The sequence below is a fragment of the Papaver somniferum genome, chromosome 5 (genome assembly GCF_003573695.1).
Source record: "Papaver somniferum cultivar HN1 chromosome 5, ASM357369v1, whole genome shotgun sequence".
NCBI lineage: Eukaryota > Viridiplantae > Streptophyta > Magnoliopsida > Ranunculales > Papaveraceae > Papaver > Papaver somniferum.
Window position 1 is genome coordinate 184989078 of NC_039362.1, and position 10738 is coordinate 184999815.

At 36.5% G+C, this 10738-nt stretch overlaps 1 long non-coding RNA gene across 3 annotated transcripts; it reads right to left on the minus strand.

The window, feature by feature from the left end:
* Nucleotides 1-3635: 3635 nt before the first annotated feature.
* On the minus strand, nucleotides 3636-7827 carry LOC113283922. Of its 3 annotated transcripts, none has more exons than XR_003327834.1 (3): nucleotides 5512-7827; nucleotides 4293-4423; nucleotides 3636-4008 (listed from the first exon to the last, which is right to left on the minus strand). It is a non-coding gene; the product is annotated as an uncharacterized LOC113283922 (long non-coding RNA). The 3 variants fall into 3 exon arrangements; XR_003327832.1 differs by having other exon boundaries at nucleotides 5311-7827; XR_003327833.1 differs by having other exon boundaries at nucleotides 4167-4423; nucleotides 5311-7827.
* Between the last annotated feature and the right edge of the window lie 2911 nt (nucleotides 7828-10738).

Consider the following 10738-nt stretch of genomic DNA (forward strand, 5'->3'; position numbering starts at 1 on the left):
GGTACGATGATAATTTCTATTGGGCATATATTCCTTCTATCGGAAGCAGCGGGGGTTTATTATCGATATGGGATAGCAGTAGATTTGAAAAAATAGACGAGAGAATTGGGTTTAATAATATAACTTCAGTTTTCTCGACTAGGATTAACGGTTTCCAATAGGCTGTAACAAACGTGTATAGCCCTTGTGAGCAGCATCCAAGAATGGAATTCTAGGAGAATATTGCTGTGATGAGAAGTTGGTGGACTGGTCCTATTTGTATTGGGGGAGATATGAATGTTGTACGGTCAAGTGAGGAGAGGAATCGTGGAGAGGATGACAGCAGGAACACAGGCATGCTAAACAACTACATTCTGAAGCACGAGTTAATTGACCAGCCATTGATTGGTGGTGCCTTTACTTGGTCGAACAATCAAGCTAATCCTCTTTTATGCAGGCTTGATCGTTTCTTGTTTAGCCATGATTTTGAAGAGGTTTTTCCAAATGCTTTACAGGTTATTTTGACTAGAACAATTTCTGATCGCAACCCATTAATGATTATTTCAGAACCGCTAATGTCGTCTAAGCCTTACTTCAAGCTTGACAGGTTATGGTTAGAGCACAAGGACTTTGCTCCTAATGTGAAGCGTTGGTGGGACGTAATGAATTATGATGGCAGTGCAAGTACACGTTTCTTTTTGAAACTTCAAAACTTTAAACACTTTATTAAGCCTTGGAGAATCCAGGAGTTTGGGCAAGTGTTGAAGGATAAATATGAGTTTACAGGTAGGATTCATGAGCTTAACTTATTGGAGGAAACGTGTGCACTTCAACATTCTCAGCTGGAGGAGAGAACACAATGCAAGCTGAAGTTGAGGAACGTAGAAGCAATGGAAGCAAGGAAATGGCAATTGAGGTCAAAACAAAACAACTTTAGATGGGGAGATTCAAATACGAGGTACTTTCACAGTATATCCAGTGCAAAGAAAAAGCGGAATACAATTGCGAAACTTCAAATAGGAGGGGTAGATTGTTTTGATCAACATGTCATTAAGGAAGAACTACGAAGCTTTTACATTAACTTGTTTTCTCAGGGTGATGAGGTGAATTCGAAATGGAAAATCTTCACTTTCCGAAAATTGCAGAGGCAGACAGGCTTTGGCTTGAGCGTGACTTTTCAGAGGATGAAGTTTGGGACGTGATTAGAAAATTGGGGTGTAACGAATCTCTGAGTCCAGATGGTTTGACTGCTGAGTTCTTTAAGAGTTATTGGAGTACGGTAAAGGAAGAATTCATGAACCTAGTCAAAGATTTCCACAGGTATGGATCAATTGATTGGCGTTTTAATTGCTCCTTTATTACTCTAATTCCCAAAAAGTAGGACTCATGCACTCCTAGAGACTATAGACCTTTAAGTCTTATTGGTATGGTGTACAAGATTGTATCCAAGTTACTTGCGAATCGTCTGAAGAAGGTAATGCCGGTTCTTATTTCTGATTTTCAAGGGGCTTTTATTCATGGTAAACAAATCCTTGATGGTGTTCTAATTGCCAACGAGTGTGTGGATGGAAGATTGAAGGCTAGGAAACCGGGAATTCTTTGCAAGATTGACATGGAGAAAGCTTTTGATAATGTTAATTGGCAAGCTTTATTCACAATTTTACAGAATCACGACTTCAGCGTCAAATGGATTTCTTGGATCAAATGGTGTGTAACTTCTACTCACTCTTCTTGTGAATGGCAGTTCGACTGAAAAATTTAAACCAAGTAAGGGTCTACACAGGGCGATTCATTATCACCGTATTTGTTTCTTTTGGTGGTCGAGATTCTTTCCAAGTTGATTAATGATGCGGTTGATAGAGATCATATTTCTGGTTTCAAAGTGGTTGATCATGGTACTATTATCTCTCGTCTTCAATTTGCAGATGATACTTTGATTTCCATTGATGCTTCGGTGGAGGAAGTCGGACATCTTTTAATAATTCTGGCAGTGTTTGAAACTATTACGGGTTTGAAGATGAATTTAGATAAGAGTACTATGATCAGTGTGGGAGCAGATGAGGTGATCGATGTTTTAGCCAGAGAGCTAGGTTTCAAGACAGAAAAATCGTCGTTTACTTATCTTGGGATGCTAATTGGTGCACATTGGCGTAGTACATCAGTTTGGGAACATGTTCTGATCAGAATGGAGCAATGCTGCAAGAAGAGGTTTTACTTTTGCGTCAAAAAATATACATGTAACACTACTTCCGTAGTACAAAGCCAAACACATGTTACTTGAGATTACATACTACATATCACTAGATAAAAAACGTTTTACCATTGGTCAGAAACCAAGCATAAGAGGAGCCCAGATGGGTTAGTTCCAAAGGCATAAGGAAGAGTAGAGAGGCTTAACAGAGATACAGACCAACACCACCTTGTCCGATCTTCTTCCATTTTCCGGATCCGCTCAAACCGAGTACCCAAATTAATACATAAATCAAGAGCAACTGATTTGAGGTTAGCCGGAAATCCCAATGTGATGAATAACTTAAAGAGTGTCGATTAACAGCCATATTCACATCTTCATAGGGAAATACAAACGTTTAGCTCATTTGGCAACAGCAATGTCAGAATATATACTGCAGTTAAATTGACTGACAAGGACCAGCAAGCCAATATACCGCTGTAGTTGGTTTTGCACATTGGCAAGACCACATTTATCCAGTTAGCAAACAAAAAACCTGGAACAGAGTTCAATTGTGTCACATTTTGCTACTACGGCAAAGCTGCAAGCGAGAAAACGCATCAACTGGTGCAAAACCCCTGCCAGATTCTGCTTAGAATTTTCTCAGTGATCTAGTAGTACAAAGAATATTATACCCCAGTATCATTTTTCTTTCCCAAGCGCAAAACGGTATACATGTAACAGTAGCAAATAGAAAGCGATGTTAAAATACTGAACTGTTAACAAATTAGCTTTATTATTACCCTGATTAACATTTCTGACAGAAAAACAAACACCCAAGCTATCAGTATAGGGATCAAAGCCTACAACAGAAGGATTACTTCAACAACTTACTGGAGTTTTAAGTTGACAGGGGTAACTGAAAGTCAGTTCCATAACCACAAATAACAAGAAGATATGTACTACAGCATTACATGTATGAAAAGAGTAATCGAAGAACTCATGTTACTTGAGATTACACATTGCATAAAAGAAAAGGAAGATAAATATTAATCTGTTTAATTAGTACATATGAAAATATAAACCTAGAGCAAAAGCGTCTTAATGATCAGAATCAGAATGATTACAATTCAGCCATCCATTTTCATGGACTAGCAACCAAGCATAAAGAAATCTGACCCACCGTATTGTTTAAGGTGTTGTGCCATAAAGCATTTTAAGGAAAGTTAAGTTATAACTAGGGGTGCACATACCCTACCCATACCCGCCAACCCTACCCTACCCGCCAGTTTTTTAACCGTATCCTATCCTATCCACTATTCGGCGGGTAGGGTGGCGGGTAAAGATTTTCTTAACCGCCAGTAAACGGGTAGGGTGGCGGGTATAGGCCATATCCTACCCACCCTACCTAGAAGTGCACATACCCTACTCCTACCCGCCAACCCTACCCTACCCGCCAGTTTTTTAACCGTATCCTACCCTATCCATTATTTGACGGGTAGGGTGGCGGGTAAAGATTTTCTTAACCGCCGGTAAACGGGTAGGGTGGCGGATATAGGCCATATCCTACCCACCCTACCCGTTGTGCAGCCCTAGTTATAACAGGTCTCATGATCTTACATATGTTGATGAAGTGCTAACTGTACATATGAAACCTTGCTGTGTTACAAAAACTCTTGTTCTCTAACTAATTAGGTGTATAAGATGCCTCAACGTAGTGATACTCTTTTTTTGCTTTTGACAGGTCAAGGCACTTTTGTTTCAAAAGTCTGGATGCAGGAAAAGAAATGGATAAATCAGATAACAACTCAACTGCACCTTTTGTAGGAAGCCTTTTCCTTGGACCCATAAGTTGGAATCTGCAAACAACATTCATGGATTAGTAAAGATCATTCGCAAAGATAAATGAGAGATAAATCAACCTTAGAACTAAATATTGAATCCTAGCAAAGTGACAATGCTAAACAACTGGAATAACATGTTTAGCGGCCAAAGGCTAGTATGAGCACAGGCTTACTATTTAAAGTATGAATCTTGCTGTTTGGGATTGCAGTGTCATCAACATGCCCCCTAATCAACTAAAAGCATAACAACCCCAAAAAATCATCAAACTAAAGGCAATCAGTATGTCGCAGAAAAATACCAGCTCTGATCAAAATATCTCCATTTGTGACAAAATTCTGAAGATTACAACTCTTCCTTCCATAGATTCCAATAAATGACAAAAGAATGGACATACAATAATGTTTTCCAGAGAGGTGACACTCCAGTAACCTGTTATTGACAATATGCTTCAAAATGGTTCCGAAAGAAAGTCCATGTCATTGGAAATTCTAGTACAAAGATGCTATACATATTGGACAACCAGAAGCTCCACGTACAAGAAAAAATCAACAGAAACATACTCAACTAATTCCATGTTCTATGTGCCTCAAGTGTGACAATTACATAACACTAACAGAATTAGCAGATCCATCAAAAAACAAAATGTGCCTAGCAGGACTGAATTCTGAAGGGTTACATTCAATGGATTCTAATAAATCAGAAAAGATTGGACTATCAAGATTTCATGAAAAACAGAATGGAAGAAACACGAAAGGCTAGAGAAATGAAAAAAATTATATAAGAAGTGTTTTATTACCCTAGTTTAGGGGAGAAAGAGTATAGCGGATGATAGCGGATGATATGTAATGTTCGTGAACAAAGAGAGTTAGAATTGTATGGAGACCGTTAAATTGAAGGGAAAAAAAATTATCTCATTGCACAAAATAACATACTACTAATACAGAGATATGATATTTTCATTTATTTTTTTCTTTTGATTAAAGATCAATGTTATTTACAAATAAGGGTTTATTGTTTCTTAAAAGAGAGAATGAGTTAAGAATGAACTCTCTCAAAATTCCTGAGATTTAAAATACACTCAACTCCTCAAAATTACTCGAACACTAACCCTCTGGAAGAAAATGAGTTGGAACAAAGAGACACATACAACTTTTTTTTGTTGACAAGTTTCGTTAATAATTGCGGACAATGAATTATTGGATTTTGAATGTTTGAGGATGGGTTTTCATTACTGACATTACTGAGAATCTTAATAGATATACCAATTGTTAGAGTAATAGTACTTAGATGATAATGAGTAAAATATGAAATATCACCACTTAATAAACCCTCTTCTTCTCTTTTCTTCTTCTTCTTCTTCTTCTTCCTCTTTGCTACTGTTTCCTTGCTTAGTAACAACAACATGCTTATTACAGTCTGATATTCAAATTCAACCATTCTTGAATCCATAGAAGTATCTTTCTTACACTCAGATTGAAAATGAAAAATGAGATTTCTAGAACTCTGTTATTGCATACCTTGGAGCAGTTGTTTATAGATCTGAACCTGACTTTGATTTGAAATGCATGCCGTCTCTCTAGTCTCTATCTCTCAAGTTTCAATGATAGATACAGAAGTTCACGGATATCAACAACCTGGAATCTTTTATCTCCAAGACGCGTAAAGAAATAGGGTCCCTTTTCACCGGTTTCTAGGTAGTAACTAAATGCCAATTTTCTTTTACTTTTTACTTATCAACGGTGATTTGTTTTTAACTCTTTTTTTTATTTTTCCGTATCAACAGTAGTTACTGTTTACTAACATGGAATCTCAAGTAACAAGAAGATTATCTGAAAAGAGTACTACAAAAGTAATCAAAATACTTATTTACTTGAGATTACACATTAACCTAAAAATGTCTTCATATCAACTTTCAGCTCATTGGCAACAGGAATTACATAATGCAGATACTGCAGGCATGGAAATTGACTGACAAGGACCAACAAGCCAATATACCATAATTTTACGATCACTCAGCAATCACAAAACCTGGAAGAGAGTTTATTGTGCTGCACTTTGTTACCACTGCGATTTGCAAGGAGAGCTTTTACTTGCGCATCGAATAGTACAAAACCGCAGCACGAATCTGCTTGGAGTTTTATAGTGGTCTAGTAGTACAAAAATTATTATATACCAGAGTATAAATTTTCTTTACCAAGCTGAAAATGTATATGTAACAGTATACAAAGCTATTTTAAAATCCTCAACTATTAACCATCAATATAGGGATAAAAGCCTAGAACAAAAGGAATCACTTGAATAGAGTACTGAAGTTTAAGTTGAGAGAGGTAACCGAAACTCAGTTCCATAATAGCAAACAACAAGAACATAATCTAAAAAGAAAAGGAAGATAAAATATTAATCTGTTCAGTTAGTAAGCATAAAAATTTAAACCTACGGAAAAAGCGTCTGAATGATCAGAAAGATTACAATTCAGCAATCCATTACCATGGGTTAGATACCAATCATAGAAAACCTGAGCTACTATATATATATATTTAAGGTGTTCTGCCATAAACAGTTTGAGAAAATTTAAGCTACAACAGTTTTCTATACCTTAAATAGGAGATGAAGTGCTATGCTGCCAGAATTCTTCTTCTTCTTTCTTGCACATTCTTCTTCTCTCACATCGAAAGGACACCAGTTGCCCTGCAAAATCAAGCCCTTCTTACAGCAGTAGTGCTTTTCTATGCTCTCATTCGCCAGGGCGAATTCTGTTGGCTGATAATTGCTTCTGCTTCGAATTTAAGTTTTGGCCTCAACTTTTCCGATCACATAATTAGTAAATCATCAATGTGGGTTTAGAGCAGTTCAAGCACCACTTGAGTTGCCCATTAAAGGCAACTTAGTTGTCTATATTCTACCTTGCAGGTCAATCGTTCTTCTACAACAATACGACTGTCTTCTATAAGATGTCTCAAGTTAATCATACACTTTTTTTGCTCTTTTGAAGGTTCAACGCTTTCAAGTATGTAGTTACTAAAACTTAAATGGGGTTGTTCCTTGCGCAGATAATACGAGTCCTTGGTGCTAGTAGTGTTACAAAAACTCTTGTTCTCTATAACTAACTAGGTGTATAAGATGCCTTAATGTAGTGATACTTTTTTTCCGCTTTCGACAGGTTAAGGCATTCTAATTCATCATATAAATCTGGATACAGGAAGCTAAATTGATAAATCATAATACACTCTACTTATATTATAGGAGATGTCGAAATACCTTCACTTTTGAAATGCCCAATTTCAGCTTTGCCGAATCGATTGAGGTGTTTGCAAATACCGAAGGGGATCACGTAATCTCGATATTTCTTACTATAATCAACTACGAAACACTGAGATACCGTAAATGTTTTAGCTGATAAGATGATTCTTCATGCCATCCACAAATGAATCAAAGTGTATTTCTATAAATCCTCAACCATAACTCCTCTGGATTGTCTCTAAATCAGATAAGCCATTTGAATCCGGTTCCAGATCTGAGGTGTTTTTTTTCCTATTCCTCACATACCAAGTTGAGTTATTAATAATAAACCCTCTTCTTCTCTTTTTCTTCTTCTTCTTCTTCCTCTTCTTCACTATTAGTAACAACAACATGCTTACACTCAGAGATTTCTCGACTTCCATTTCAACCATTCTTAAATCAATAGATGATGTCTGAAAGTGAAACCCAAATGAACACTCAGATTGAACATGAAAAATGAAACTTCAAGAATTTTGCATACCTTAGTTTTTATTGATAGATCTGAATCTGAGTCCAAACTTGATTTTGAAACCCCAACTCGCGTTTAAAGTAGAAGACATAGGTCCCTTCTGAATCTGATTACCTTTTTACTTTATTCTATTGTTTTTTACTACCTACCCACAGTAATTTGTTTTTGCTATCCGAAACGCGTAAAGATTTAAGAAAAATTACTATTCACAATATGCCATTTTTTTCGCGTAAAGATTAAAATTACTGAAAGGGGACCACATTACGCGTAAAAACATTACTGTAGAGAAGTAAAGACTGAATTTGTCCCCTTTCCCCCTTTTAACTAAAGCCTGATTTTGTGCATACATAAATCTTTCTAGGCATATAAAATAATAATCTCATCTTGGATGACCTTGTAAAGGGTACCCTATGGGTAGTTCAATTACCTATATATCCTTAATACAAAAATCTAAAATCAGTTTTCTAAAAAATCAAAATCAGTTTCCCTTAACATCTCTTCTTCCTCCTCTTCTAACTGAACTCTTCCCCTTCCTGTGGAAAAAAAAATCATCGTGGTTAATTGTCGATTCGTAAAAATTTGATCATCGATTAAACTCAGCCACATAATGACTCGTACAAAGAAAAGCAGAGACTATGCAAACCAAATCGTCTTCTAATCCATCAATTAAAGAAGAAGAACCAATTGAAGATGAAGGTGTAGAAACTGAAAATCAATCACCAATTGAACCAACTGCATCTCCAACTGCGGAAATGAGGATAAGAAAGTAAGCAATCTCCTATTTGTTGTTTTTCATCGATTAAATGACGGTTACAGTGTTGGGTTCGGCTCAAAATTGAGTTGCGTTTTTAGCCGAACTGTTCTTCACAAAAGCTTCCTGTAAGTGTATATGAACAGTTCGGCATGAAATTTCAAACGGAGCCTAGTCACAGATATAGATGCATAGGGGTTCGGCGTATTCGATAATCATAATATGTGTCGAACCTAGCACATTTACGAGGTTCGGTTATTACGATATTCTCAATAATTTCCTAACCAATAACAATATTTTAATCCGAAAAATAAAAAATTGATGTTCGGCTCATACGATTTTCGAAATATAAGCCGAATCAGTAATTATTTTTTTTCCGGGCTATTCAGGAACTAGTTCGGCTTATATGAAACTTTCATAGTAAGCCGAACTAGTGTCGCAAAAGGGTTGGAATTGAAAATTATAGGTTCGGCGCATGCAGTAAACAGATTCAGTGAGCCGAACCGTTCATCAATTGGTAGATTCGGCTCACGCTCATAGATGTGAGCCGAACCTCAACTTGTTTCGCCGAACCATGATCCAAAAAATCATCTAAACAACCTTTATAATTCTGAAAATAATCTTAATCACTAAACAAAATATTTAATCACTAATCAATATTACTAACACTAATACGTAAAGGGCAGATTTGCCATTAAAAAAGTTGGGTTAAGGGGTAATCTGATTTTACTATTTCACAATCTTTTTTGTCTTTATGCAGTATACCTAGTAAGATTTCAGTATGCCCAAAATCAGGTTCTTTTAACTGTTAGTAGGCCCTATTCATTATTCACCATTTTTTACTTTTTACTTCTCTACAGTAATTTTTCTTATTGATTATCAACAGAAAATACATTTATTGTCTACCATCTTGACTTAGAAGCAAGTGTTATGGTGGAATCCAACATATTCCAAGTGTGGAAAAACCATGGAATCTCAAGTCTAGTGGCTTCCAAGTTGGGATCTTCCACAGAAAATCCAAGTAAGGTTCCATGGTTTAGTGGAAGGGTCCGTGGAATCCATCTAAACGCCAATAAGAATAACGTTGAACGTTAATAAGAATATCGATAAAAAAACGCTATTAAGAATTGGGTTTTTTTTTTTTATCCGTACATTTAAAATAAGTTGTTGAAATCTAACGGCCGAGAAAAAAACGCTATTAAGAATAGCGTTTTCTTAGTGCTATTAAGAATAGCGTTTTCACTATTCCACCACTACACTTACACTTTCATCCACAATTCCAAATGCTGAGGTGGCGTGGAAGATGGGAGATGGAACTCTTCCACCATAAGACTTGCTCTTACTGTTTACACCACGTGTGCACCGCATATTTACCAATCATATGATTTACCATCCTTATTGTTAAATGTATATGCTAGATGGTTAAACTTATCAATAATTTTAAATTGCATCCAAACTCTGAGCTACACTATTAATCAACGGAACAAAAGAAGTTAATCGAATTGGATTCATTTACATCAATCAAATGCCGAGAAATTGAACATATTATTGTTTCCAGGAATAAAACAACTAGTAGTACATGGTAACATGTCAAGCCCTTCAAAAGTTGACAACAACCCAACTTTTTGAACTCCGATCTAACTTCCGGAACCGAAGCCTGAAGCATGTTAAACGATATAACAATTCATGGGATAATCGACTTGCACCACTTGCAGTGTGCACATTCAAATTTTGAACCCTGAACACACGCACGTGATCTTCTTCAAACAGAGCCTCTGATTTCAACCAAGTGGGGGCATGTAGATAGAGATACTTTAATGCTTTTGGTTTTTGAAATTCAAATTTTTCACAGATTCTCGATAATTTATCTGAGCTGCTACAGACCTCAAAATACGTAATGCACTGCGGATTAGCTCTCCCCTAAAACCACCCAACCCGATACGCACGAAGGGAACAAAGGATAATCTTCACTTTCTTTGGGTCTATGAGACAGTTTACCCGTGGTGGATAGTGACTCATCAACCACAACAGAGTTTTATTCAGCAATTGAAGGTCAATTCAATTTAGTGTTAGATCCATTCCTAAATTTCTAAAACGGGTCTCATTCAGGCGGCAGCAGGCTTATTTATCCATGTTTTTTAATGACTTTGTCTTGTTTTTCTTCTTTAGATTACTTTGTCAAGTATCTAGCCCCGGCTTGCATCATCGCCACCTTCTCAAAAATCTCTCTCACTGGACAACCAAC